This window comes from Ascidia mentula, assembly GCF_947561715.1.
Source record: "Ascidia mentula chromosome 3 unlocalized genomic scaffold, kaAscMent1.1 SUPER_3_unloc_10, whole genome shotgun sequence".
Taxonomy (NCBI): Eukaryota; Metazoa; Chordata; class Ascidiacea; order Phlebobranchia; family Ascidiidae; genus Ascidia; species Ascidia mentula.
Genome location: NW_028113721.1, coordinates 1 through 23739, shown reverse-complemented (window position 1 = coordinate 23739; position 23739 = coordinate 1). Strand labels below are relative to the sequence as shown.

General features: G+C 50.1%; 51 non-coding genes and 1 pseudogene across 51 annotated transcripts; all 52 read right to left on the bottom strand.

Moving 5' to 3' along the window:
* Positions 1–142, bottom strand: LOC145916832 (U2 spliceosomal RNA; annotated as a pseudogene; the record flags this gene model as incomplete).
* A 288-nt stretch (positions 143–430) lies between these two features.
* LOC145916856 (U1 spliceosomal RNA) lies at positions 431–594 on the bottom strand. Its single transcript, XR_014404935.1, has one exon. It is a non-coding gene; the product is annotated as a U1 spliceosomal RNA (small nuclear RNA).
* Positions 595–859: 265 nt separating this feature from the next.
* LOC145916884 (U2 spliceosomal RNA) lies at positions 860–1057 on the bottom strand. Its single transcript, XR_014404961.1, has one exon. It is a non-coding gene; the product is annotated as a U2 spliceosomal RNA (small nuclear RNA).
* A 288-nt stretch (positions 1058–1345) lies between these two features.
* Positions 1346–1509, bottom strand: LOC145916854 (U1 spliceosomal RNA). The gene has a single exon (XR_014404933.1). It is a non-coding gene; the product is annotated as a U1 spliceosomal RNA (small nuclear RNA).
* A 265-nt stretch (positions 1510–1774) lies between these two features.
* Positions 1775–1972, bottom strand: LOC145916883 (U2 spliceosomal RNA). The gene has a single exon (XR_014404960.1). It is a non-coding gene; the product is annotated as a U2 spliceosomal RNA (small nuclear RNA).
* A 288-nt stretch (positions 1973–2260) lies between these two features.
* LOC145916853 (U1 spliceosomal RNA) lies at positions 2261–2424 on the bottom strand. The gene has a single exon (XR_014404932.1). It is a non-coding gene; the product is annotated as a U1 spliceosomal RNA (small nuclear RNA).
* A 265-nt stretch (positions 2425–2689) lies between these two features.
* LOC145916882 (U2 spliceosomal RNA) lies at positions 2690–2887 on the bottom strand. The gene has a single exon (XR_014404959.1). It is a non-coding gene; the product is annotated as a U2 spliceosomal RNA (small nuclear RNA).
* Positions 2888–3175: 288 nt separating this feature from the next.
* Positions 3176–3339, bottom strand: LOC145916852 (U1 spliceosomal RNA). The gene has a single exon (XR_014404931.1). It is a non-coding gene; the product is annotated as a U1 spliceosomal RNA (small nuclear RNA).
* A 265-nt stretch (positions 3340–3604) lies between these two features.
* LOC145916881 (U2 spliceosomal RNA) lies at positions 3605–3802 on the bottom strand. The gene has a single exon (XR_014404958.1). It is a non-coding gene; the product is annotated as a U2 spliceosomal RNA (small nuclear RNA).
* Positions 3803–4090: 288 nt separating this feature from the next.
* LOC145916851 (U1 spliceosomal RNA) lies at positions 4091–4254 on the bottom strand. Its single transcript, XR_014404930.1, has one exon. It is a non-coding gene; the product is annotated as a U1 spliceosomal RNA (small nuclear RNA).
* A 265-nt stretch (positions 4255–4519) lies between these two features.
* Positions 4520–4717, bottom strand: LOC145916880 (U2 spliceosomal RNA). The gene has a single exon (XR_014404957.1). It is a non-coding gene; the product is annotated as a U2 spliceosomal RNA (small nuclear RNA).
* A 288-nt stretch (positions 4718–5005) lies between these two features.
* On the bottom strand, positions 5006–5169 carry LOC145916850 (U1 spliceosomal RNA). Its single transcript, XR_014404929.1, has one exon. It is a non-coding gene; the product is annotated as a U1 spliceosomal RNA (small nuclear RNA).
* Positions 5170–5434: 265 nt separating this feature from the next.
* Positions 5435–5632, bottom strand: LOC145916877 (U2 spliceosomal RNA). The gene has a single exon (XR_014404955.1). It is a non-coding gene; the product is annotated as a U2 spliceosomal RNA (small nuclear RNA).
* A 288-nt stretch (positions 5633–5920) lies between these two features.
* Positions 5921–6084, bottom strand: LOC145916849 (U1 spliceosomal RNA). Its single transcript, XR_014404928.1, has one exon. It is a non-coding gene; the product is annotated as a U1 spliceosomal RNA (small nuclear RNA).
* A 265-nt stretch (positions 6085–6349) lies between these two features.
* Positions 6350–6547, bottom strand: LOC145916876 (U2 spliceosomal RNA). Its single transcript, XR_014404954.1, has one exon. It is a non-coding gene; the product is annotated as a U2 spliceosomal RNA (small nuclear RNA).
* Positions 6548–6835: 288 nt separating this feature from the next.
* LOC145916848 (U1 spliceosomal RNA) lies at positions 6836–6999 on the bottom strand. The gene has a single exon (XR_014404927.1). It is a non-coding gene; the product is annotated as a U1 spliceosomal RNA (small nuclear RNA).
* A 265-nt stretch (positions 7000–7264) lies between these two features.
* LOC145916875 (U2 spliceosomal RNA) lies at positions 7265–7462 on the bottom strand. Its single transcript, XR_014404953.1, has one exon. It is a non-coding gene; the product is annotated as a U2 spliceosomal RNA (small nuclear RNA).
* Positions 7463–7750: 288 nt separating this feature from the next.
* LOC145916847 (U1 spliceosomal RNA) lies at positions 7751–7914 on the bottom strand. Its single transcript, XR_014404926.1, has one exon. It is a non-coding gene; the product is annotated as a U1 spliceosomal RNA (small nuclear RNA).
* Positions 7915–8179: 265 nt separating this feature from the next.
* On the bottom strand, positions 8180–8377 carry LOC145916831 (U2 spliceosomal RNA). Its single transcript, XR_014404912.1, has one exon. It is a non-coding gene; the product is annotated as a U2 spliceosomal RNA (small nuclear RNA).
* A 288-nt stretch (positions 8378–8665) lies between these two features.
* On the bottom strand, positions 8666–8829 carry LOC145916845 (U1 spliceosomal RNA). Its single transcript, XR_014404925.1, has one exon. It is a non-coding gene; the product is annotated as a U1 spliceosomal RNA (small nuclear RNA).
* Positions 8830–9094: 265 nt separating this feature from the next.
* On the bottom strand, positions 9095–9292 carry LOC145916874 (U2 spliceosomal RNA). Its single transcript, XR_014404952.1, has one exon. It is a non-coding gene; the product is annotated as a U2 spliceosomal RNA (small nuclear RNA).
* A 288-nt stretch (positions 9293–9580) lies between these two features.
* On the bottom strand, positions 9581–9744 carry LOC145916844 (U1 spliceosomal RNA). The gene has a single exon (XR_014404924.1). It is a non-coding gene; the product is annotated as a U1 spliceosomal RNA (small nuclear RNA).
* Positions 9745–10009: 265 nt separating this feature from the next.
* LOC145916873 (U2 spliceosomal RNA) lies at positions 10010–10207 on the bottom strand. The gene has a single exon (XR_014404951.1). It is a non-coding gene; the product is annotated as a U2 spliceosomal RNA (small nuclear RNA).
* A 288-nt stretch (positions 10208–10495) lies between these two features.
* On the bottom strand, positions 10496–10659 carry LOC145916842 (U1 spliceosomal RNA). The gene has a single exon (XR_014404922.1). It is a non-coding gene; the product is annotated as a U1 spliceosomal RNA (small nuclear RNA).
* A 265-nt stretch (positions 10660–10924) lies between these two features.
* LOC145916872 (U2 spliceosomal RNA) lies at positions 10925–11122 on the bottom strand. Its single transcript, XR_014404950.1, has one exon. It is a non-coding gene; the product is annotated as a U2 spliceosomal RNA (small nuclear RNA).
* A 288-nt stretch (positions 11123–11410) lies between these two features.
* Positions 11411–11574, bottom strand: LOC145916841 (U1 spliceosomal RNA). The gene has a single exon (XR_014404921.1). It is a non-coding gene; the product is annotated as a U1 spliceosomal RNA (small nuclear RNA).
* Positions 11575–11839: 265 nt separating this feature from the next.
* Positions 11840–12037, bottom strand: LOC145916871 (U2 spliceosomal RNA). Its single transcript, XR_014404949.1, has one exon. It is a non-coding gene; the product is annotated as a U2 spliceosomal RNA (small nuclear RNA).
* Positions 12038–12325: 288 nt separating this feature from the next.
* LOC145916840 (U1 spliceosomal RNA) lies at positions 12326–12489 on the bottom strand. Its single transcript, XR_014404920.1, has one exon. It is a non-coding gene; the product is annotated as a U1 spliceosomal RNA (small nuclear RNA).
* Positions 12490–12754: 265 nt separating this feature from the next.
* On the bottom strand, positions 12755–12952 carry LOC145916870 (U2 spliceosomal RNA). Its single transcript, XR_014404948.1, has one exon. It is a non-coding gene; the product is annotated as a U2 spliceosomal RNA (small nuclear RNA).
* Positions 12953–13240: 288 nt separating this feature from the next.
* LOC145916839 (U1 spliceosomal RNA) lies at positions 13241–13404 on the bottom strand. The gene has a single exon (XR_014404919.1). It is a non-coding gene; the product is annotated as a U1 spliceosomal RNA (small nuclear RNA).
* Positions 13405–13669: 265 nt separating this feature from the next.
* LOC145916869 (U2 spliceosomal RNA) lies at positions 13670–13867 on the bottom strand. The gene has a single exon (XR_014404947.1). It is a non-coding gene; the product is annotated as a U2 spliceosomal RNA (small nuclear RNA).
* A 288-nt stretch (positions 13868–14155) lies between these two features.
* On the bottom strand, positions 14156–14319 carry LOC145916838 (U1 spliceosomal RNA). Its single transcript, XR_014404918.1, has one exon. It is a non-coding gene; the product is annotated as a U1 spliceosomal RNA (small nuclear RNA).
* Positions 14320–14584: 265 nt separating this feature from the next.
* On the bottom strand, positions 14585–14782 carry LOC145916868 (U2 spliceosomal RNA). Its single transcript, XR_014404946.1, has one exon. It is a non-coding gene; the product is annotated as a U2 spliceosomal RNA (small nuclear RNA).
* A 288-nt stretch (positions 14783–15070) lies between these two features.
* LOC145916837 (U1 spliceosomal RNA) lies at positions 15071–15234 on the bottom strand. The gene has a single exon (XR_014404917.1). It is a non-coding gene; the product is annotated as a U1 spliceosomal RNA (small nuclear RNA).
* Positions 15235–15499: 265 nt separating this feature from the next.
* LOC145916866 (U2 spliceosomal RNA) lies at positions 15500–15697 on the bottom strand. Its single transcript, XR_014404944.1, has one exon. It is a non-coding gene; the product is annotated as a U2 spliceosomal RNA (small nuclear RNA).
* A 288-nt stretch (positions 15698–15985) lies between these two features.
* Positions 15986–16149, bottom strand: LOC145916836 (U1 spliceosomal RNA). Its single transcript, XR_014404916.1, has one exon. It is a non-coding gene; the product is annotated as a U1 spliceosomal RNA (small nuclear RNA).
* A 265-nt stretch (positions 16150–16414) lies between these two features.
* On the bottom strand, positions 16415–16612 carry LOC145916865 (U2 spliceosomal RNA). The gene has a single exon (XR_014404943.1). It is a non-coding gene; the product is annotated as a U2 spliceosomal RNA (small nuclear RNA).
* Positions 16613–16900: 288 nt separating this feature from the next.
* LOC145916835 (U1 spliceosomal RNA) lies at positions 16901–17064 on the bottom strand. The gene has a single exon (XR_014404915.1). It is a non-coding gene; the product is annotated as a U1 spliceosomal RNA (small nuclear RNA).
* A 265-nt stretch (positions 17065–17329) lies between these two features.
* Positions 17330–17527, bottom strand: LOC145916864 (U2 spliceosomal RNA). Its single transcript, XR_014404942.1, has one exon. It is a non-coding gene; the product is annotated as a U2 spliceosomal RNA (small nuclear RNA).
* Positions 17528–17815: 288 nt separating this feature from the next.
* Positions 17816–17979, bottom strand: LOC145916834 (U1 spliceosomal RNA). Its single transcript, XR_014404914.1, has one exon. It is a non-coding gene; the product is annotated as a U1 spliceosomal RNA (small nuclear RNA).
* A 265-nt stretch (positions 17980–18244) lies between these two features.
* On the bottom strand, positions 18245–18442 carry LOC145916863 (U2 spliceosomal RNA). The gene has a single exon (XR_014404941.1). It is a non-coding gene; the product is annotated as a U2 spliceosomal RNA (small nuclear RNA).
* Positions 18443–18730: 288 nt separating this feature from the next.
* LOC145916833 (U1 spliceosomal RNA) lies at positions 18731–18894 on the bottom strand. The gene has a single exon (XR_014404913.1). It is a non-coding gene; the product is annotated as a U1 spliceosomal RNA (small nuclear RNA).
* Positions 18895–19159: 265 nt separating this feature from the next.
* Positions 19160–19357, bottom strand: LOC145916861 (U2 spliceosomal RNA). Its single transcript, XR_014404940.1, has one exon. It is a non-coding gene; the product is annotated as a U2 spliceosomal RNA (small nuclear RNA).
* Positions 19358–19646: 289 nt separating this feature from the next.
* LOC145916879 (U1 spliceosomal RNA) lies at positions 19647–19810 on the bottom strand. The gene has a single exon (XR_014404956.1). It is a non-coding gene; the product is annotated as a U1 spliceosomal RNA (small nuclear RNA).
* Positions 19811–20075: 265 nt separating this feature from the next.
* LOC145916860 (U2 spliceosomal RNA) lies at positions 20076–20273 on the bottom strand. The gene has a single exon (XR_014404939.1). It is a non-coding gene; the product is annotated as a U2 spliceosomal RNA (small nuclear RNA).
* Positions 20274–20561: 288 nt separating this feature from the next.
* On the bottom strand, positions 20562–20725 carry LOC145916867 (U1 spliceosomal RNA). The gene has a single exon (XR_014404945.1). It is a non-coding gene; the product is annotated as a U1 spliceosomal RNA (small nuclear RNA).
* Positions 20726–20990: 265 nt separating this feature from the next.
* Positions 20991–21188, bottom strand: LOC145916859 (U2 spliceosomal RNA). The gene has a single exon (XR_014404938.1). It is a non-coding gene; the product is annotated as a U2 spliceosomal RNA (small nuclear RNA).
* Positions 21189–21476: 288 nt separating this feature from the next.
* On the bottom strand, positions 21477–21640 carry LOC145916855 (U1 spliceosomal RNA). The gene has a single exon (XR_014404934.1). It is a non-coding gene; the product is annotated as a U1 spliceosomal RNA (small nuclear RNA).
* Positions 21641–21905: 265 nt separating this feature from the next.
* On the bottom strand, positions 21906–22103 carry LOC145916858 (U2 spliceosomal RNA). Its single transcript, XR_014404937.1, has one exon. It is a non-coding gene; the product is annotated as a U2 spliceosomal RNA (small nuclear RNA).
* A 289-nt stretch (positions 22104–22392) lies between these two features.
* On the bottom strand, positions 22393–22556 carry LOC145916843 (U1 spliceosomal RNA). Its single transcript, XR_014404923.1, has one exon. It is a non-coding gene; the product is annotated as a U1 spliceosomal RNA (small nuclear RNA).
* A 265-nt stretch (positions 22557–22821) lies between these two features.
* Positions 22822–23019, bottom strand: LOC145916857 (U2 spliceosomal RNA). Its single transcript, XR_014404936.1, has one exon. It is a non-coding gene; the product is annotated as a U2 spliceosomal RNA (small nuclear RNA).
* Positions 23020–23308: 289 nt separating this feature from the next.
* Positions 23309–23472, bottom strand: LOC145916829 (U1 spliceosomal RNA). Its single transcript, XR_014404911.1, has one exon. It is a non-coding gene; the product is annotated as a U1 spliceosomal RNA (small nuclear RNA).
* Positions 23473–23739: the final 267 nt, after the last annotated feature.

Below are 23739 nucleotides of genomic sequence, written 5' to 3'. Positions count from 1 at the left end.
GAAGCAAGCTCCGGCACCGTGCCCCCTGTCCAAAAATCAGGTTAATACAAAGACATGCAAGCGAATCGCTTGCGTCCCAGGTATTAAACTGAGAAGAACAGATACTACACTTGATCTTAGCTCTAAAGAGCCGAGAAGCGATGCCGCAACATCCACTGAGTCCGCAACGTCCGGAAGAGTCCGTCTCGCATTTGCTGCCAAATTTTATTCCGGTGAAAAATGAAAAAAAAAAAAAAATTTCCTGGTTTTTTTCCTACCGTTTTTGGCAGGCCATTCAAATTAGTTTGTTCACCACATGACGTCACAAACGGACCCATGACCCACCTCCCAACCCCCGACACGACTCCTCCTGACCGTAACAGGCGAATCCCCCCCGTAGAAACTTCGTTTCTACCTTACGTTTTGCTCTACATCAGAGGATTAGTAAAAGACGGGGATAGCGCGAACGCAGTCCCCACTAGCAGAAATTGTACGGCCGAGTTACCCACATTTGGGGTAATCGCAAGGGTCAGCTAAGCCTAAGTGCAATGGCTAAGCCTCGCCCTGGGCCCACCGCCGGCCTGATCACGGTGAAGGCCCCCGTCAGGTAAGTATGCTTTGCACAGCTTCTTGAGAGGTAGCATTTTTGTCGTCCGTCCTTGTGTTTGCCGCATTGTGCATTTCACGGCTTGTTTTATCTGGTCTCCGACAAGCACAACAACCAAATGTGCCGTTAAATTAATTGCTCTCCCGTCCTCCCTCTCTACCTCTCTTTCCTTGGCGTGTGCATACAGACGACACACACGCACTCATGGGATGCACCGCTGTTTCGTGCAATTGTTTTGCGAATGATTAACAGATGGTTATTCCCACATGTGTGGGAATGTGGGCCGTGCCTGGAGGTAGTGCAATACCAGGACAACCCGTGGGCAGGTCGAAGCAAGCTCCGGCACCGTGCCCCCTGTCCAAAAATCAGGTTAATACAAAGACATGCAAGCGAATCGCTTGCGTCCCAGGTATTAAACTGAGAAGAACAGATACTACACTTGATCTTAGCTCTAAAGAGCCGAGAAGCGATGCCGCAACATCCACTGAGTCCGCAACGTCCGGAAGAGTCCGTCTCGCATTTGCTGCCAAATTTTATTCCGGTGAAAAATGAAAAAAAAAAAAAAATTTCCTGGTTTTTTTCCTACCGTTTTTGGCAGGCCATTCAAATTAGTTTGTTCACCACATGACGTCACAAACGGACCCATGACCCACCTCCCAACCCCCGACACGACTCCTCCTGACCGTAACAGGCGAATCCCCCCCGTAGAAACTTCGTTTCTACCTTACGTTTTGCTCTACATCAGAGGATTAGTAAAAGACGGGGATAGCGCGAACGCAGTCCCCACTAGCAGAAATTGTACGGCCGAGTTACCCACATTTGGGGTAATCGCAAGGGTCAGCTAAGCCTAAGTGCAATGGCTAAGCCTCGCCCTGGGCCCACCGCCGGCCTGATCACGGTGAAGGCCCCCGTCAGGTAAGTATGCTTTGCACAGCTTCTTGAGAGGTAGCATTTTTGTCGTCCGTCCTTGTGTTTGCCGCATTGTGCATTTCACGGCTTGTTTTATCTGGTCTCCGACAAGCACAACAACCAAATGTGCCGTTAAATTAATTGCTCTCCCGTCCTCCCTCTCTACCTCTCTTTCCTTGGCGTGTGCATACAGACGACACACACGCACTCATGGGATGCACCGCTGTTTCGTGCAATTGTTTTGCGAATGATTAACAGATGGTTATTCCCACATGTGTGGGAATGTGGGCCGTGCCTGGAGGTAGTGCAATACCAGGACAACCCGTGGGCAGGTCGAAGCAAGCTCCGGCACCGTGCCCCCTGTCCAAAAATCAGGTTAATACAAAGACATGCAAGCGAATCGCTTGCGTCCCAGGTATTAAACTGAGAAGAACAGATACTACACTTGATCTTAGCTCTAAAGAGCCGAGAAGCGATGCCGCAACATCCACTGAGTCCGCAACGTCCGGAAGAGTCCGTCTCGCATTTGCTGCCAAATTTTATTCCGGTGAAAAATGAAAAAAAAAAAAAAATTTCCTGGTTTTTTTCCTACCGTTTTTGGCAGGCCATTCAAATTAGTTTGTTCACCACATGACGTCACAAACGGACCCATGACCCACCTCCCAACCCCCGACACGACTCCTCCTGACCGTAACAGGCGAATCCCCCCCGTAGAAACTTCGTTTCTACCTTACGTTTTGCTCTACATCAGAGGATTAGTAAAAGACGGGGATAGCGCGAACGCAGTCCCCACTAGCAGAAATTGTACGGCCGAGTTACCCACATTTGGGGTAATCGCAAGGGTCAGCTAAGCCTAAGTGCAATGGCTAAGCCTCGCCCTGGGCCCACCGCCGGCCTGATCACGGTGAAGGCCCCCGTCAGGTAAGTATGCTTTGCACAGCTTCTTGAGAGGTAGCATTTTTGTCGTCCGTCCTTGTGTTTGCCGCATTGTGCATTTCACGGCTTGTTTTATCTGGTCTCCGACAAGCACAACAACCAAATGTGCCGTTAAATTAATTGCTCTCCCGTCCTCCCTCTCTACCTCTCTTTCCTTGGCGTGTGCATACAGACGACACACACGCACTCATGGGATGCACCGCTGTTTCGTGCAATTGTTTTGCGAATGATTAACAGATGGTTATTCCCACATGTGTGGGAATGTGGGCCGTGCCTGGAGGTAGTGCAATACCAGGACAACCCGTGGGCAGGTCGAAGCAAGCTCCGGCACCGTGCCCCCTGTCCAAAAATCAGGTTAATACAAAGACATGCAAGCGAATCGCTTGCGTCCCAGGTATTAAACTGAGAAGAACAGATACTACACTTGATCTTAGCTCTAAAGAGCCGAGAAGCGATGCCGCAACATCCACTGAGTCCGCAACGTCCGGAAGAGTCCGTCTCGCATTTGCTGCCAAATTTTATTCCGGTGAAAAATGAAAAAAAAAAAAAAATTTCCTGGTTTTTTTCCTACCGTTTTTGGCAGGCCATTCAAATTAGTTTGTTCACCACATGACGTCACAAACGGACCCATGACCCACCTCCCAACCCCCGACACGACTCCTCCTGACCGTAACAGGCGAATCCCCCCCGTAGAAACTTCGTTTCTACCTTACGTTTTGCTCTACATCAGAGGATTAGTAAAAGACGGGGATAGCGCGAACGCAGTCCCCACTAGCAGAAATTGTACGGCCGAGTTACCCACATTTGGGGTAATCGCAAGGGTCAGCTAAGCCTAAGTGCAATGGCTAAGCCTCGCCCTGGGCCCACCGCCGGCCTGATCACGGTGAAGGCCCCCGTCAGGTAAGTATGCTTTGCACAGCTTCTTGAGAGGTAGCATTTTTGTCGTCCGTCCTTGTGTTTGCCGCATTGTGCATTTCACGGCTTGTTTTATCTGGTCTCCGACAAGCACAACAACCAAATGTGCCGTTAAATTAATTGCTCTCCCGTCCTCCCTCTCTACCTCTCTTTCCTTGGCGTGTGCATACAGACGACACACACGCACTCATGGGATGCACCGCTGTTTCGTGCAATTGTTTTGCGAATGATTAACAGATGGTTATTCCCACATGTGTGGGAATGTGGGCCGTGCCTGGAGGTAGTGCAATACCAGGACAACCCGTGGGCAGGTCGAAGCAAGCTCCGGCACCGTGCCCCCTGTCCAAAAATCAGGTTAATACAAAGACATGCAAGCGAATCGCTTGCGTCCCAGGTATTAAACTGAGAAGAACAGATACTACACTTGATCTTAGCTCTAAAGAGCCGAGAAGCGATGCCGCAACATCCACTGAGTCCGCAACGTCCGGAAGAGTCCGTCTCGCATTTGCTGCCAAATTTTATTCCGGTGAAAAATGAAAAAAAAAAAAAAATTTCCTGGTTTTTTTCCTACCGTTTTTGGCAGGCCATTCAAATTAGTTTGTTCACCACATGACGTCACAAACGGACCCATGACCCACCTCCCAACCCCCGACACGACTCCTCCTGACCGTAACAGGCGAATCCCCCCCGTAGAAACTTCGTTTCTACCTTACGTTTTGCTCTACATCAGAGGATTAGTAAAAGACGGGGATAGCGCGAACGCAGTCCCCACTAGCAGAAATTGTACGGCCGAGTTACCCACATTTGGGGTAATCGCAAGGGTCAGCTAAGCCTAAGTGCAATGGCTAAGCCTCGCCCTGGGCCCACCGCCGGCCTGATCACGGTGAAGGCCCCCGTCAGGTAAGTATGCTTTGCACAGCTTCTTGAGAGGTAGCATTTTTGTCGTCCGTCCTTGTGTTTGCCGCATTGTGCATTTCACGGCTTGTTTTATCTGGTCTCCGACAAGCACAACAACCAAATGTGCCGTTAAATTAATTGCTCTCCCGTCCTCCCTCTCTACCTCTCTTTCCTTGGCGTGTGCATACAGACGACACACACGCACTCATGGGATGCACCGCTGTTTCGTGCAATTGTTTTGCGAATGATTAACAGATGGTTATTCCCACATGTGTGGGAATGTGGGCCGTGCCTGGAGGTAGTGCAATACCAGGACAACCCGTGGGCAGGTCGAAGCAAGCTCCGGCACCGTGCCCCCTGTCCAAAAATCAGGTTAATACAAAGACATGCAAGCGAATCGCTTGCGTCCCAGGTATTAAACTGAGAAGAACAGATACTACACTTGATCTTAGCTCTAAAGAGCCGAGAAGCGATGCCGCAACATCCACTGAGTCCGCAACGTCCGGAAGAGTCCGTCTCGCATTTGCTGCCAAATTTTATTCCGGTGAAAAATGAAAAAAAAAAAAAAATTTCCTGGTTTTTTTCCTACCGTTTTTGGCAGGCCATTCAAATTAGTTTGTTCACCACATGACGTCACAAACGGACCCATGACCCACCTCCCAACCCCCGACACGACTCCTCCTGACCGTAACAGGCGAATCCCCCCCGTAGAAACTTCGTTTCTACCTTACGTTTTGCTCTACATCAGAGGATTAGTAAAAGACGGGGATAGCGCGAACGCAGTCCCCACTAGCAGAAATTGTACGGCCGAGTTACCCACATTTGGGGTAATCGCAAGGGTCAGCTAAGCCTAAGTGCAATGGCTAAGCCTCGCCCTGGGCCCACCGCCGGCCTGATCACGGTGAAGGCCCCCGTCAGGTAAGTATGCTTTGCACAGCTTCTTGAGAGGTAGCATTTTTGTCGTCCGTCCTTGTGTTTGCCGCATTGTGCATTTCACGGCTTGTTTTATCTGGTCTCCGACAAGCACAACAACCAAATGTGCCGTTAAATTAATTGCTCTCCCGTCCTCCCTCTCTACCTCTCTTTCCTTGGCGTGTGCATACAGACGACACACACGCACTCATGGGATGCACCGCTGTTTCGTGCAATTGTTTTGCGAATGATTAACAGATGGTTATTCCCACATGTGTGGGAATGTGGGCCGTGCCTGGAGGTAGTGCAATACCAGGACAACCCGTGGGCAGGTCGAAGCAAGCTCCGGCACCGTGCCCCCTGTCCAAAAATCAGGTTAATACAAAGACATGCAAGCGAATCGCTTGCGTCCCAGGTATTAAACTGAGAAGAACAGATACTACACTTGATCTTAGCTCTAAAGAGCCGAGAAGCGATGCCGCAACATCCACTGAGTCCGCAACGTCCGGAAGAGTCCGTCTCGCATTTGCTGCCAAATTTTATTCCGGTGAAAAATGAAAAAAAAAAAAAAATTTCCTGGTTTTTTTCCTACCGTTTTTGGCAGGCCATTCAAATTAGTTTGTTCACCACATGACGTCACAAACGGACCCATGACCCACCTCCCAACCCCCGACACGACTCCTCCTGACCGTAACAGGCGAATCCCCCCCGTAGAAACTTCGTTTCTACCTTACGTTTTGCTCTACATCAGAGGATTAGTAAAAGACGGGGATAGCGCGAACGCAGTCCCCACTAGCAGAAATTGTACGGCCGAGTTACCCACATTTGGGGTAATCGCAAGGGTCAGCTAAGCCTAAGTGCAATGGCTAAGCCTCGCCCTGGGCCCACCGCCGGCCTGATCACGGTGAAGGCCCCCGTCAGGTAAGTATGCTTTGCACAGCTTCTTGAGAGGTAGCATTTTTGTCGTCCGTCCTTGTGTTTGCCGCATTGTGCATTTCACGGCTTGTTTTATCTGGTCTCCGACAAGCACAACAACCAAATGTGCCGTTAAATTAATTGCTCTCCCGTCCTCCCTCTCTACCTCTCTTTCCTTGGCGTGTGCATACAGACGACACACACGCACTCATGGGATGCACCGCTGTTTCGTGCAATTGTTTTGCGAATGATTAACAGATGGTTATTCCCACATGTGTGGGAATGTGGGCCGTGCCTGGAGGTAGTGCAATACCAGGACAACCCGTGGGCAGGTCGAAGCAAGCTCCGGCACCGTGCCCCCTGTCCAAAAATCAGGTTAATACAAAGACATGCAAGCGAATCGCTTGCGTCCCAGGTATTAAACTGAGAAGAACAGATACTACACTTGATCTTAGCTCTAAAGAGCCGAGAAGCGATGCCGCAACATCCACTGAGTCCGCAACGTCCGGAAGAGTCCGTCTCGCATTTGCTGCCAAATTTTATTCCGGTGAAAAATGAAAAAAAAAAAAAAATTTCCTGGTTTTTTTCCTACCGTTTTTGGCAGGCCATTCAAATTAGTTTGTTCACCACATGACGTCACAAACGGACCCATGACCCACCTCCCAACCCCCGACACGACTCCTCCTGACCGTAACAGGCGAATCCCCCCCGTAGAAACTTCGTTTCTACCTTACGTTTTGCTCTACATCAGAGGATTAGTAAAAGACGGGGATAGCGCGAACGCAGTCCCCACTAGCAGAAATTGTACGGCCGAGTTACCCACATTTGGGGTAATCGCAAGGGTCAGCTAAGCCTAAGTGCAATGGCTAAGCCTCGCCCTGGGCCCACCGCCGGCCTGATCACGGTGAAGGCCCCCGTCAGGTAAGTATGCTTTGCACAGCTTCTTGAGAGGTAGCATTTTTGTCGTCCGTCCTTGTGTTTGCCGCATTGTGCATTTCACGGCTTGTTTTATCTGGTCTCCGACAAGCACAACAACCAAATGTGCCGTTAAATTAATTGCTCTCCCGTCCTCCCTCTCTACCTCTCTTTCCTTGGCGTGTGCATACAGACGACACACACGCACTCATGGGATGCACCGCTGTTTCGTGCAATTGTTTTGCGAATGATTAACAGATGGTTATTCCCACATGTGTGGGAATGTGGGCCGTGCCTGGAGGTAGTGCAATACCAGGACAACCCGTGGGCAGGTCGAAGCAAGCTCCGGCACCGTGCCCCCTGTCCAAAAATCAGGTTAATACAAAGACATGCAAGCGAATCGCTTGCGTCCCAGGTATTAAACTGAGAAGAACAGATACTACACTTGATCTTAGCTCTAAAGAGCCGAGAAGCGATGCCGCAACATCCACTGAGTCCGCAACGTCCGGAAGAGTCCGTCTCGCATTTGCTGCCAAATTTTATTCCGGTGAAAAATGAAAAAAAAAAAAAAATTTCCTGGTTTTTTTCCTACCGTTTTTGGCAGGCCATTCAAATTAGTTTGTTCACCACATGACGTCACAAACGGACCCATGACCCACCTCCCAACCCCCGACACGACTCCTCCTGACCGTAACAGGCGAATCCCCCCCGTAGAAACTTCGTTTCTACCTTACGTTTTGCTCTACATCAGAGGATTAGTAAAAGACGGGGATAGCGCGAACGCAGTCCCCACTAGCAGAAATTGTACGGCCGAGTTACCCACATTTGGGGTAATCGCAAGGGTCAGCTAAGCCTAAGTGCAATGGCTAAGCCTCGCCCTGGGCCCACCGCCGGCCTGATCACGGTGAAGGCCCCCGTCAGGTAAGTATGCTTTGCACAGCTTCTTGAGAGGTAGCATTTTTGTCGTCCGTCCTTGTGTTTGCCGCATTGTGCATTTCACGGCTTGTTTTATCTGGTCTCCGACAAGCACAACAACCAAATGTGCCGTTAAATTAATTGCTCTCCCGTCCTCCCTCTCTACCTCTCTTTCCTTGGCGTGTGCATACAGACGACACACACGCACTCATGGGATGCACCGCTGTTTCGTGCAATTGTTTTGCGAATGATTAACAGATGGTTATTCCCACATGTGTGGGAATGTGGACCGTGCCTGGAGGTAGTGCAATACCAGGACAACCCGTGGGCAGGTCGAAGCAAGCTCCGGCACCGTGCCCCCTGTCCAAAAATCAGGTTAATACAAAGACATGCAAGCGAATCGCTTGCGTCCCAGGTATTAAACTGAGAAGAACAGATACTACACTTGATCTTAGCTCTAAAGAGCCGAGAAGCGATGCCGCAACATCCACTGAGTCCGCAACGTCCGGAAGAGTCCGTCTCGCATTTGCTGCCAAATTTTATTCCGGTGAAAAATGAAAAAAAAAAAAAAATTTCCTGGTTTTTTTCCTACCGTTTTTGGCAGGCCATTCAAATTAGTTTGTTCACCACATGACGTCACAAACGGACCCATGACCCACCTCCCAACCCCCGACACGACTCCTCCTGACCGTAACAGGCGAATCCCCCCCGTAGAAACTTCGTTTCTACCTTACGTTTTGCTCTACATCAGAGGATTAGTAAAAGACGGGGATAGCGCGAACGCAGTCCCCACTAGCAGAAATTGTACGGCCGAGTTACCCACATTTGGGGTAATCGCAAGGGTCAGCTAAGCCTAAGTGCAATGGCTAAGCCTCGCCCTGGGCCCACCGCCGGCCTGATCACGGTGAAGGCCCCCGTCAGGTAAGTATGCTTTGCACAGCTTCTTGAGAGGTAGCATTTTTGTCGTCCGTCCTTGTGTTTGCCGCATTGTGCATTTCACGGCTTGTTTTATCTGGTCTCCGACAAGCACAACAACCAAATGTGCCGTTAAATTAATTGCTCTCCCGTCCTCCCTCTCTACCTCTCTTTCCTTGGCGTGTGCATACAGACGACACACACGCACTCATGGGATGCACCGCTGTTTCGTGCAATTGTTTTGCGAATGATTAACAGATGGTTATTCCCACATGTGTGGGAATGTGGGCCGTGCCTGGAGGTAGTGCAATACCAGGACAACCCGTGGGCAGGTCGAAGCAAGCTCCGGCACCGTGCCCCCTGTCCAAAAATCAGGTTAATACAAAGACATGCAAGCGAATCGCTTGCGTCCCAGGTATTAAACTGAGAAGAACAGATACTACACTTGATCTTAGCTCTAAAGAGCCGAGAAGCGATGCCGCAACATCCACTGAGTCCGCAACGTCCGGAAGAGTCCGTCTCGCATTTGCTGCCAAATTTTATTCCGGTGAAAAATGAAAAAAAAAAAAAAATTTCCTGGTTTTTTTCCTACCGTTTTTGGCAGGCCATTCAAATTAGTTTGTTCACCACATGACGTCACAAACGGACCCATGACCCACCTCCCAACCCCCGACACGACTCCTCCTGACCGTAACAGGCGAATCCCCCCCGTAGAAACTTCGTTTCTACCTTACGTTTTGCTCTACATCAGAGGATTAGTAAAAGACGGGGATAGCGCGAACGCAGTCCCCACTAGCAGAAATTGTACGGCCGAGTTACCCACATTTGGGGTAATCGCAAGGGTCAGCTAAGCCTAAGTGCAATGGCTAAGCCTCGCCCTGGGCCCACCGCCGGCCTGATCACGGTGAAGGCCCCCGTCAGGTAAGTATGCTTTGCACAGCTTCTTGAGAGGTAGCATTTTTGTCGTCCGTCCTTGTGTTTGCCGCATTGTGCATTTCACGGCTTGTTTTATCTGGTCTCCGACAAGCACAACAACCAAATGTGCCGTTAAATTAATTGCTCTCCCGTCCTCCCTCTCTACCTCTCTTTCCTTGGCGTGTGCATACAGACGACACACACGCACTCATGGGATGCACCGCTGTTTCGTGCAATTGTTTTGCGAATGATTAACAGATGGTTATTCCCACATGTGTGGGAATGTGGGCCGTGCCTGGAGGTAGTGCAATACCAGGACAACCCGTGGGCAGGTCGAAGCAAGCTCCGGCACCGTGCCCCCTGTCCAAAAATCAGGTTAATACAAAGACATGCAAGCGAATCGCTTGCGTCCCAGGTATTAAACTGAGAAGAACAGATACTACACTTGATCTTAGCTCTAAAGAGCCGAGAAGCGATGCCGCAACATCCACTGAGTCCGCAACGTCCGGAAGAGTCCGTCTCGCATTTGCTGCCAAATTTTATTCCGGTGAAAAATGAAAAAAAAAAAAAAATTTCCTGGTTTTTTTCCTACCGTTTTTGGCAGGCCATTCAAATTAGTTTGTTCACCACATGACGTCACAAACGGACCCATGACCCACCTCCCAACCCCCGACACGACTCCTCCTGACCGTAACAGGCGAATCCCCCCCGTAGAAACTTCGTTTCTACCTTACGTTTTGCTCTACATCAGAGGATTAGTAAAAGACGGGGATAGCGCGAACGCAGTCCCCACTAGCAGAAATTGTACGGCCGAGTTACCCACATTTGGGGTAATCGCAAGGGTCAGCTAAGCCTAAGTGCAATGGCTAAGCCTCGCCCTGGGCCCACCGCCGGCCTGATCACGGTGAAGGCCCCCGTCAGGTAAGTATGCTTTGCACAGCTTCTTGAGAGGTAGCATTTTTGTCGTCCGTCCTTGTGTTTGCCGCATTGTGCATTTCACGGCTTGTTTTATCTGGTCTCCGACAAGCACAACAACCAAATGTGCCGTTAAATTAATTGCTCTCCCGTCCTCCCTCTCTACCTCTCTTTCCTTGGCGTGTGCATACAGACGACACACACGCACTCATGGGATGCACCGCTGTTTCGTGCAATTGTTTTGCGAATGATTAACAGATGGTTATTCCCACATGTGTGGGAATGTGGGCCGTGCCTGGAGGTAGTGCAATACCAGGACAACCCGTGGGCAGGTCGAAGCAAGCTCCGGCACCGTGCCCCCTGTCCAAAAATCAGGTTAATACAAAGACATGCAAGCGAATCGCTTGCGTCCCAGGTATTAAACTGAGAAGAACAGATACTACACTTGATCTTAGCTCTAAAGAGCCGAGAAGCGATGCCGCAACATCCACTGAGTCCGCAACGTCCGGAAGAGTCCGTCTCGCATTTGCTGCCAAATTTTATTCCGGTGAAAAATGAAAAAAAAAAAAAAATTTCCTGGTTTTTTTCCTACCGTTTTTGGCAGGCCATTCAAATTAGTTTGTTCACCACATGACGTCACAAACGGACCCATGACCCACCTCCCAACCCCCGACACGACTCCTCCTGACCGTAACAGGCGAATCCCCCCCGTAGAAACTTCGTTTCTACCTTACGTTTTGCTCTACATCAGAGGATTAGTAAAAGACGGGGATAGCGCGAACGCAGTCCCCACTAGCAGAAATTGTACGGCCGAGTTACCCACATTTGGGGTAATCGCAAGGGTCAGCTAAGCCTAAGTGCAATGGCTAAGCCTCGCCCTGGGCCCACCGCCGGCCTGATCACGGTGAAGGCCCCCGTCAGGTAAGTATGCTTTGCACAGCTTCTTGAGAGGTAGCATTTTTGTCGTCCGTCCTTGTGTTTGCCGCATTGTGCATTTCACGGCTTGTTTTATCTGGTCTCCGACAAGCACAACAACCAAATGTGCCGTTAAATTAATTGCTCTCCCGTCCTCCCTCTCTACCTCTCTTTCCTTGGCGTGTGCATACAGACGACACACACGCACTCATGGGATGCACCGCTGTTTCGTGCAATTGTTTTGCGAATGATTAACAGATGGTTATTCCCACATGTGTGGGAATGTGGGCCGTGCCTGGAGGTAGTGCAATACCAGGACAACCCGTGGGCAGGTCGAAGCAAGCTCCGGCACCGTGCCCCCTGTCCAAAAATCAGGTTAATACAAAGACATGCAAGCGAATCGCTTGCGTCCCAGGTATTAAACTGAGAAGAACAGATACTACACTTGATCTTAGCTCTAAAGAGCCGAGAAGCGATGCCGCAACATCCACTGAGTCCGCAACGTCCGGAAGAGTCCGTCTCGCATTTGCTGCCAAATTTTATTCCGGTGAAAAATGAAAAAAAAAAAAAAATTTCCTGGTTTTTTTCCTACCGTTTTTGGCAGGCCATTCAAATTAGTTTGTTCACCACATGACGTCACAAACGGACCCATGACCCACCTCCCAACCCCCGACACGACTCCTCCTGACCGTAACAGGCGAATCCCCCCCGTAGAAACTTCGTTTCTACCTTACGTTTTGCTCTACATCAGAGGATTAGTAAAAGACGGGGATAGCGCGAACGCAGTCCCCACTAGCAGAAATTGTACGGCCGAGTTACCCACATTTGGGGTAATCGCAAGGGTCAGCTAAGCCTAAGTGCAATGGCTAAGCCTCGCCCTGGGCCCACCGCCGGCCTGATCACGGTGAAGGCCCCCGTCAGGTAAGTATGCTTTGCACAGCTTCTTGAGAGGTAGCATTTTTGTCGTCCGTCCTTGTGTTTGCCGCATTGTGCATTTCACGGCTTGTTTTATCTGGTCTCCGACAAGCACAACAACCAAATGTGCCGTTAAATTAATTGCTCTCCCGTCCTCCCTCTCTACCTCTCTTTCCTTGGCGTGTGCATACAGACGACACACACGCACTCATGGGATGCACCGCTGTTTCGTGCAATTGTTTTGCGAATGATTAACAGATGGTTATTCCCACATGTGTGGGAATGTGGGCCGTGCCTGGAGGTAGTGCAATACCAGGACAACCCGTGGGCAGGTCGAAGCAAGCTCCGGCACCGTGCCCCCTGTCCAAAAATCAGGTTAATACAAAGACATGCAAGCGAATCGCTTGCGTCCCAGGTATTAAACTGAGAAGAACAGATACTACACTTGATCTTAGCTCTAAAGAGCCGAGAAGCGATGCCGCAACATCCACTGAGTCCGCAACGTCCGGAAGAGTCCGTCTCGCATTTGCTGCCAAATTTTATTCCGGTGAAAAATGAAAAAAAAAAAAAAATTTCCTGGTTTTTTTCCTACCGTTTTTGGCAGGCCATTCAAATTAGTTTGTTCACCACATGACGTCACAAACGGACCCATGACCCACCTCCCAACCCCCGACACGACTCCTCCTGACCGTAACAGGCGAATCCCCCCCGTAGAAACTTCGTTTCTACCTTACGTTTTGCTCTACATCAGAGGATTAGTAAAAGACGGGGATAGCGCGAACGCAGTCCCCACTAGCAGAAATTGTACGGCCGAGTTACCCACATTTGGGGTAATCGCAAGGGTCAGCTAAGCCTAAGTGCAATGGCTAAGCCTCGCCCTGGGCCCACCGCCGGCCTGATCACGGTGAAGGCCCCCGTCAGGTAAGTATGCTTTGCACAGCTTCTTGAGAGGTAGCATTTTTGTCGTCCGTCCTTGTGTTTGCCGCATTGTGCATTTCACGGCTTGTTTTATCTGGTCTCCGACAAGCACAACAACCAAATGTGCCGTTAAATTAATTGCTCTCCCGTCCTCCCTCTCTACCTCTCTTTCCTTGGCGTGTGCATACAGACGACACACACGCACTCATGGGATGCACCGCTGTTTCGTGCAATTGTTTTGCGAATGATTAACAGATGGTTATTCCCACATGTGTGGGAATGTGGGCCGTGCCTGGAGGTAGTGCAATACCAGGACAACCCGTGGGCAGGTCGAAGCAAGCTCCGGCACCGTGCCCCCTGTCCAAAAATCAGGTTAATACAAAGACATGCAAGCGAATCGCTTGCGTCCCAGGTATTAAACTGAGAAGAACAGATACTACACTTGATCTTAGCTCTAAAGAGCCGAGAAGCGATGCCGCAACATCCACTGAGTCCGCAACGTCCGGAAGAGTCCGTCTCGCATTTGCTGCCAAATTTTATTCCGGTGAAAAATGAAAAAAAAAAAAAAATTTCCTGGTTTTTTTCCTACCGTTTTTGGCAGGCCATTCAAATTAGTTTGTTCACCACATGACGTCACAAACGGACCCATGACCCACCTCCCAACCCCCGACACGACTCCTCCTGACCGTAACAGGCGAATCCCCCCCGTAGAAACTTCGTTTCTACCTTACGTTTTGCTCTACATCAGAGGATTAGTAAAAGACGGGGATAGCGCGAACGCAGTCCCCACTAGCAGAAATTGTACGGCCGAGTTACCCACATTTGGGGTAATCGCAAGGGTCAGCTAAGCCTAAGTGCAATGGCTAAGCCTCGCCCTGGGCCCACCGCCGGCCTGATCACGGTGAAGGCCCCCGTCAGGTAAGTATGCTTTGCACAGCTTCTTGAGAGGTAGCATTTTTGTCGTCCGTCCTTGTGTTTGCCGCATTGTGCATTTCACGGCTTGTTTTATCTGGTCTCCGACAAGCACAACAACCAAATGTGCCGTTAAATTAATTGCTCTCCCGTCCTCCCTCTCTACCTCTCTTTCCTTGGCGTGTGCATACAGACGACACACACGCACTCATGGGATGCACCGCTGTTTCGTGCAATTGTTTTGCGAATGATTAACAGATGGTTATTCCCACATGTGTGGGAATGTGGGCCGTGCCTGGAGGTAGTGCAATACCAGGACAACCCGTGGGCAGGTCGAAGCAAGCTCCGGCACCGTGCCCCCTGTCCAAAAATCAGGTTAATACAAAGACATGCAAGCGAATCGCTTGCGTCCCAGGTATTAAACTGAGAAGAACAGATACTACACTTGATCTTAGCTCTAAAGAGCCGAGAAGCGATGCCGCAACATCCACTGAGTCCGCAACGTCCGGAAGAGTCCGTCTCGCATTTGCTGCCAAATTTTATTCCGGTGAAAAATGAAAAAAAAAAAAAAATTTCCTGGTTTTTTTCCTACCGTTTTTGGCAGGCCATTCAAATTAGTTTGTTCACCACATGACGTCACAAACGGACCCATGACCCACCTCCCAACCCCCGACACGACTCCTCCTGACCGTAACAGGCGAATCCCCCCCGTAGAAACTTCGTTTCTACCTTACGTTTTGCTCTACATCAGAGGATTAGTAAAAGACGGGGATAGCGCGAACGCAGTCCCCACTAGCAGAAATTGTACGGCCGAGTTACCCACATTTGGGGTAATCGCAAGGGTCAGCTAAGCCTAAGTGCAATGGCTAAGCCTCGCCCTGGGCCCACCGCCGGCCTGATCACGGTGAAGGCCCCCGTCAGGTAAGTATGCTTTGCACAGCTTCTTGAGAGGTAGCATTTTTGTCGTCCGTCCTTGTGTTTGCCGCATTGTGCATTTCACGGCTTGTTTTATCTGGTCTCCGACAAGCACAACAACCAAATGTGCCGTTAAATTAATTGCTCTCCCGTCCTCCCTCTCTACCTCTCTTTCCTTGGCGTGTGCATACAGACGACACACACGCACTCATGGGATGCACCGCTGTTTCGTGCAATTGTTTTGCGAATGATTAACAGATGGTTATTCCCACATGTGTGGGAATGTGGGCCGTGCCTGGAGGTAGTGCAATACCAGGACAACCCGTGGGCAGGTCGAAGCAAGCTCCGGCACCGTGCCCCCTGTCCAAAAATCAGGTTAATACAAAGACATGCAAGCGAATCGCTTGCGTCCCAGGTATTAAACTGAGAAGAACAGATACTACACTTGATCTTAGCTCTAAAGAGCCGAGAAGCGATGCCGCAACATCCACTGAGTCCGCAACGTCCGGAAGAGTCCGTCTCGCATTTGCTGCCAAATTTTATTCCGGTGAAAAATGAAAAAAAAAAAAAAATTTCCTGGTTTTTTTCCTACCGTTTTTGGCAGGCCATTCAAATTAGTTTGTTCACCACATGACGTCACAAACGGACCCATGACCCACCTCCCAACCCCCGACACGACTCCTCCTGACCGTAACAGGCGAATCCCCCCCGTAGAAACTTCGTTTCTACCTTACGTTTTGCTCTACATCAGAGGATTAGTAAAAGACGGGGATAGCGCGAACGCAGTCCCCACTAGCAGAAATTGTACGGCCGAGTTACCCACATTTGGGGTAATCGCAAGGGTCAGCTAAGCCTAAGTGCAATGGCTAAGCCTCGCCCTGGGCCCACCGCCGGCCTGATCACGGTGAAGGCCCCCGTCAGGTAAGTATGCTTTGCACAGCTTCTTGAGAGGTAGCATTTTTGTCGTCCGTCCTTGTGTTTGCCGCATTGTGCATTTCACGGCTTGTTTTATCTGGTCTCCGACAAGCACAACAACCAAATGTGCCGTTAAATTAATTGCTCTCCCGTCCTCCCTCTCTACCTCTCTTTCCTTGGCGTGTGCATACAGACGACACACACGCACTCATGGGATGCACCGCTGTTTCGTGCAATTGTTTTGCGAATGATTAACAGATGGTTATTCCCACATGTGTGGGAATGTGGGCCGTGCCTGGAGGTAGTGCAATACCAGGACAACCCGTGGGCAGGTCGAAGCAAGCTCCGGCACCGTGCCCCCTGTCCAAAAATCAGGTTAATACAAAGACATGCAAGCGAATCGCTTGCGTCCCAGGTATTAAACTGAGAAGAACAGATACTACACTTGATCTTAGCTCTAAAGAGCCGAGAAGCGATGCCGCAACATCCACTGAGTCCGCAACGTCCGGAAGAGTCCGTCTCGCATTTGCTGCCAAATTTTATTCCGGTGAAAAATGAAAAAAAAAAAAAAATTTCCTGGTTTTTTTCCTACCGTTTTTGGCAGGCCATTCAAATTAGTTTGTTCACCACATGACGTCACAAACGGACCCATGACCCACCTCCCAACCCCCGACACGACTCCTCCTGACCGTAACAGGCGAATCCCCCCCGTAGAAACTTCGTTTCTACCTTACGTTTTGCTCTACATCAGAGGATTAGTAAAAGACGGGGATAGCGCGAACGCAGTCCCCACTAGCAGAAATTGTACGGCCGAGTTACCCACATTTGGGGTAATCGCAAGGGTCAGCTAAGCCTAAGTGCAATGGCTAAGCCTCGCCCTGGGCCCACCGCCGGCCTGATCACGGTGAAGGCCCCCGTCAGGTAAGTATGCTTTGCACAGCTTCTTGAGAGGTAGCATTTTTGTCGTCCGTCCTTGTGTTTGCCGCATTGTGCATTTCACGGCTTGTTTTATCTGGTCTCCGACAAGCACAACAACCAAATGTGCCGTTAAATTAATTGCTCTCCCGTCCTCCCTCTCTACCTCTCTTTCCTTGGCGTGTGCATACAGACGACACACACGCACTCATGGGATGCACCGCTGTTTCGTGCAATTGTTTTGCGAATGATTAACAGATGGTTATTCCCACATGTGTGGGAATGTGGGCCGTGCCTGGAGGTAGTGCAATACCAGGACAACCCGTGGGCAGGTCGAAGCAAGCTCCGGCACCGTGCCCCCTGTCCAAAAATCAGGTTAATACAAAGACATGCAAGCGAATCGCTTGCGTCCCAGGTATTAAACTGAGAAGAACAGATACTACACTTGATCTTAGCTCTAAAGAGCCGAGAAGCGATGCCGCAACATCCACTGAGTCCGCAACGTCCGGAAGAGTCCGTCTCGCATTTGCTGCCAAATTTTATTCCGGTGAAAAATGAAAAAAAAAAAAAAATTTCCTGGTTTTTTTCCTACCGTTTTTGGCAGGCCATTCAAATTAGTTTGTTCACCACATGACGTCACAAACGGACCCATGACCCACCTCCCAACCCCCGACACGACTCCTCCTGACCGTAACAGGCGAATCCCCCCCGTAGAAACTTCGTTTCTACCTTACGTTTTGCTCTACATCAGAGGATTAGTAAAAGACGGGGATAGCGCGAACGCAGTCCCCACTAGCAGAAATTGTACGGCCGAGTTACCCACATTTGGGGTAATCGCAAGGGTCAGCTAAGCCTAAGTGCAATGGCTAAGCCTCGCCCTGGGCCCACCGCCGGCCTGATCACGGTGAAGGCCCCCGTCAGGTAAGTATGCTTTGCACAGCTTCTTGAGAGGTAGCATTTTTGTCGTCCGTCCTTGTGTTTGCCGCATTGTGCATTTCACGGCTTGTTTTATCTGGTCTCCGACAAGCACAACAACCAAATGTGCCGTTAAATTAATTGCTCTCCCGTCCTCCCTCTCTACCTCTCTTTCCTTGGCGTGTGCATACAGACGACACACACGCACTCATGGGATGCACCGCTGTTTCGTGCAATTGTTTTGCGAATGATTAACAGATGGTTATTCCCACATGTGTGGGAATGTGGGCCGTGCCTGGAGGTAGTGCAATACCAGGACAACCCGTGGGCAGGTCGAAGCAAGCTCCGGCACCGTGCCCCCTGTCCAAAAATCAGGTTAATACAAAGACATGCAAGCGAATCGCTTGCGTCCCAGGTATTAAACTGAGAAGAACAGATACTACACTTGATCTTAGCTCTAAAGAGCCGAGAAGCGATGCCGCAACATCCACTGAGTCCGCAACGTCCGGAAGAGTCCGTCTCGCATTTGCTGCCAAATTTTATTCCGGTGAAAAATGAAAAAAAAAAAAAAATTTCCTGGTTTTTTTCCTACCGTTTTTGGCAGGCCATTCAAATTAGTTTGTTCACCACATGACGTCACAAACGGACCCATGACCCACCTCCCAACCCCCGACACGACTCCTCCTGACCGTAACAGGCGAATCCCCCCCGTAGAAACTTCGTTTCTACCTTACGTTTTGCTCTACATCAGAGGATTAGTAAAAGACGGGGATAGCGCGAACGCAGTCCCCACTAGCAGAAATTGTACGGCCGAGTTACCCACATTTGGGGTAATCGCAAGGGTCAGCTAAGCCTAAGTGCAATGGCTAAGCCTCGCCCTGGGCCCACCGCCGGCCTGATCACGGTGAAGGCCCCCGTCAGGTAAGTATGCTTTGCACAGCTTCTTGAGAGGTAGCATTTTTGTCGTCCGTCCTTGTGTTTGCCGCATTGTGCATTTCACGGCTTGTTTTATCTGGTCTCCGACAAGCACAACAACCAAATGTGCCGTTAAATTAATTGCTCTCCCGTCCTCCCTCTCTACCTCTCTTTCCTTGGCGTGTGCATACAGACGACACACACGCACTCATGGGATGCACCGCTGTTTCGTGCAATTGTTTTGCGAATGATTAACAGATGGTTATTCCCACATGTGTGGGAATGTGGGCCGTGCCTGGAGGTAGTGCAATACCAGGACAACCCGTGGGCAGGTCGAAGCAAGCTCCGGCACCGTGCCCCCTGTCCAAAAATCAGGTTAATACAAAGACATGCAAGCGAATCGCTTGCGTCCCAGGTATTAAACTGAGAAGAACAGATACTACACTTGATCTTAGCTCTAAAGAGCCGAGAAGCGATGCCGCAACATCCACTGAGTCCGCAACGTCCGGAAGAGTCCGTCTCGCATTTGCTGCCAAATTTTATTCCGGTGAAAAATGAAAAAAAAAAAAAAATTTCCTGGTTTTTTTTCCTACCGTTTTTGGCAGGCCATTCAAATTAGTTTGTTCACCACATGACGTCACAAACGGACCCATGACCCACCTCCCAACCCCCGACACGACTCCTCCTGACCGTAACAGGCGAATCCCCCCCGTAGAAACTTCGTTTCTACCTTACGTTTTGCTCTACATCAGAGGATTAGTAAAAGACGGGGATAGCGCGAACGCAGTCCCCACTAGCAGAAATTGTACGGCCGAGTTACCCACATTTGGGGTAATCGCAAGGGTCAGCTAAGCCTAAGTGCAATGGCTAAGCCTCGCCCTGGGCCCACCGCCGGCCTGATCACGGTGAAGGCCCCCGTCAGGTAAGTATGCTTTGCACAGCTTCTTGAGAGGTAGCATTTTTGTCGTCCGTCCTTGTGTTTGCCGCATTGTGCATTTCACGGCTTGTTTTATCTGGTCTCCGACAAGCACAACAACCAAATGTGCCGTTAAATTAATTGCTCTCCCGTCCTCCCTCTCTACCTCTCTTTCCTTGGCGTGTGCATACAGACGACACACACGCACTCATGGGATGCACCGCTGTTTCGTGCAATTGTTTTGCGAATGATTAACAGATGGTTATTCCCACATGTGTGGGAATGTGGGCCGTGCCTGGAGGTAGTGCAATACCAGGACAACCCGTGGGCAGGTCGAAGCAAGCTCCGGCACCGTGCCCCCTGTCCAAAAATCAGGTTAATACAAAGACATGCAAGCGAATCGCTTGCGTCCCAGGTATTAAACTGAGAAGAACAGATACTACACTTGATCTTAGCTCTAAAGAGCCGAGAAGCGATGCCGCAACATCCACTGAGTCCGCAACGTCCGGAAGAGTCCGTCTCGCATTTGCTGCCAAATTTTATTCCGGTGAAAAATGAAAAAAAAAAAAAAATTTCCTGGTTTTTTTCCTACCGTTTTTGGCAGGCCATTCAAATTAGTTTGTTCACCACATGACGTCACAAACGGACCCATGACCCACCTCCCAACCCCCGACACGACTCCTCCTGACCGTAACAGGCGAATCCCCCCCGTAGAAACTTCGTTTCTACCTTACGTTTTGCTCTACATCAGAGGATTAGTAAAAGACGGGGATAGCGCGAACGCAGTCCCCACTAGCAGAAATTGTACGGCCGAGTTACCCACATTTGGGGTAATCGCAAGGGTCAGCTAAGCCTAAGTGCAATGGCTAAGCCTCGCCCTGGGCCCACCGCCGGCCTGATCACGGTGAAGGCCCCCGTCAGGTAAGTATGCTTTGCACAGCTTCTTGAGAGGTAGCATTTTTGTCGTCCGTCCTTGTGTTTGCCGCATTGTGCATTTCACGGCTTGTTTTATCTGGTCTCCGACAAGCACAACAACCAAATGTGCCGTTAAATTAATTGCTCTCCCGTCCTCCCTCTCTACCTCTCTTTCCTTGGCGTGTGCATACAGACGACACACACGCACTCATGGGATGCACCGCTGTTTCGTGCAATTGTTTTGCGAATGATTAACAGATGGTTATTCCCACATGTGTGGGAATGTGGGCCGTGCCTGGAGGTAGTGCAATACCAGGACAACCCGTGGGCAGGTCGAAGCAAGCTCCGGCACCGTGCCCCCTGTCCAAAAATCAGGTTAATACAAAGACATGCAAGCGAATCGCTTGCGTCCCAGGTATTAAACTGAGAAGAACAGATACTACACTTGATCTTAGCTCTAAAGAGCCGAGAAGCGATGCCGCAACATCCACTGAGTCCGCAACGTCCGGAAGAGTCCGTCTCGCATTTGCTGCCAAATTTTATTCCGGTGAAAAATGAAAAAAAAAAAAAAATTTCCTGGTTTTTTTCCTACCGTTTTTGGCAGGCCATTCAAATTAGTTTGTTCACCACATGACGTCACAAACGGACCCATGACCCACCTCCCAACCCCCGACACGACTCCTCCTGACCGTAACAGGCGAATCCCCCCCGTAGAAACTTCGTTTCTACCTTACGTTTTGCTCTACATCAGAGGATTAGTAAAAGACGGGGATAGCGCGAACGCAGTCCCCACTAGCAGAAATTGTACGGCCGAGTTACCCACATTTGGGGTAATCGCAAGGGTCAGCTAAGCCTAAGTGCAATGGCTAAGCCTCGCCCTGGGCCCACCGCCGGCCTGATCACGGTGAAGGCCCCCGTCAGGTAAGTATGCTTTGCACAGCTTCTTGAGAGGTAGCATTTTTGTCGTCCGTCCTTGTGTTTGCCGCATTGTGCATTTCACGGCTTGTTTTATCTGGTCTCCGACAAGCACAACAACCAAATGTGCCGTTAAATTAATTGCTCTCCCGTCCTCCCTCTCTACCTCTCTTTCCTTGGCGTGTGCATACAGACGACACACACGCACTCATGGGATGCACCGCTGTTTCGTGCAATTGTTTTGCGAATGATTAACAGATGGTTATTCCCACATGTGTGGGAATGTGGGCCGTGCCTGGAGGTAGTGCAATACCAGGACAACCCGTGGGCAGGTCGAAGCAAGCTCCGGCACCGTGCCCCCTGTCCAAAAATCAGGTTAATACAAAGACATGCAAGCGAATCGCTTGCGTCCCAGGTATTAAACTGAGAAGAACAGATACTACACTTGATCTTAGCTCTAAAGAGCCGAGAAGCGATGCCGCAACATCCACTGAGTCCGCAACGTCCGGAAGAGTCCGTCTCGCATTTGCTGCCAAATTTTATTCCGGTGAAAAATGAAAAAAAAAAAAAAATTTCCTGGTTTTTTTCCTACCGTTTTTGGCAGGCCATTCAAATTAGTTTGTTCACCACATGACGTCACAAACGGACCCATGACCCACCTCCCAACCCCCGACACGACTCCTCCTGACCGTAACAGGCGAATCCCCCCCGTAGAAACTTCGTTTCTACCTTACGTTTTGCTCTACATCAGAGGGATTAGTAAAAGACGGGGATAGCGCGAACGCAGTCCCCACTAGCAGAAATTGTACGGCCGAGTTACCCACATTTGGGGTAATCGCAAGGGTCAGCTAAGCCTAAGTGCAATGGCTAAGCCTCGCCCTGGGCCCACCGCCGGCCTGATCACGGTGAAGGCCCCCGTCAGGTAAGTATGCTTTGCACAGCTTCTTGAGAGGTAGCATTTTTGTCGTCCGTCCTTGTGTTTGCCGCATTGTGCATTTCACGGCTTGTTTTATCTGGTCTCCGACAAGCACAACAACCAAATGTGCCGTTAAATTAATTGCTCTCCCGTCCTCCCTCTCTACCTCTCTTTCCTTGGCGTGTGCATACAGACGACACACACGCACTCATGGGATGCACCGCTGTTTCGTGCAATTGTTTTGCGAATGATTAACAGATGGTTATTCCCACATGTGTGGGAATGTGGGCCGTGCCTGGAGGTAGTGCAATACCAGGACAACCCGTGGGCAGGTCGAAGCAAGCTCCGGCACCGTGCCCCCTGTCCAAAAATCAGGTTAATACAAAGACATGCAAGCGAATCGCTTGCGTCCCAGGTATTAAACTGAGAAGAACAGATACTACACTTGATCTTAGCTCTAAAGAGCCGAGAAGCGATGCCGCAACATCCACTGAGTCCGCAACGTCCGGAAGAGTCCGTCTCGCATTTGCTGCCAAATTTTATTCCGGTGAAAAATGAAAAAAAAAAAAAAATTTCCTGGTTTTTTTCCTACCGTTTTTGGCAGGCCATTCAAATTAGTTTGTTCACCACATGACGTCACAAACGGACCCATGACCCACCTCCCAACCCCCGACACGACTCCTCCTGACCGTAACAGGCGAATCCCCCCCCGTAGAAACTTCGTTTCTACCTTACGTTTTGCTCTACATCAGAGGATTAGTAAAAGACGGGGATAGCGCGAACGCAGTCCCCACTAGCAGAAATTGTACGGCCGAGTTACCCACATTTGGGGTAATCGCAAGGGTCAGCTAAGCCTAAGTGCAATGGCTAAGCCTCGCCCTGGGCCCACCGCCGGCCTGATCACGGTGAAGGCCCCCGTCAGGTAAGTATGCTTTGCACAGCTTCTTGAGAGGTAGCATTTTTGTCGTCCGTCCTTGTGTTTGCCGCATTGTGCATTTCACGGCTTGTTTTATCTGGTCTCCGACAAGCACAACAACCAAATGTGCCGTTAAATTAATTGCTCTCCCGTCCTCCCTCTCTACCTCTCTTTCCTTGGCGTGTGCATACAGACGACACACACGCACTCATGGGATGCACCGCTGTTTCGTGCAATTGTTTTGCGAATGATTAACAGATGGTTATTCCCACATGTGTGGG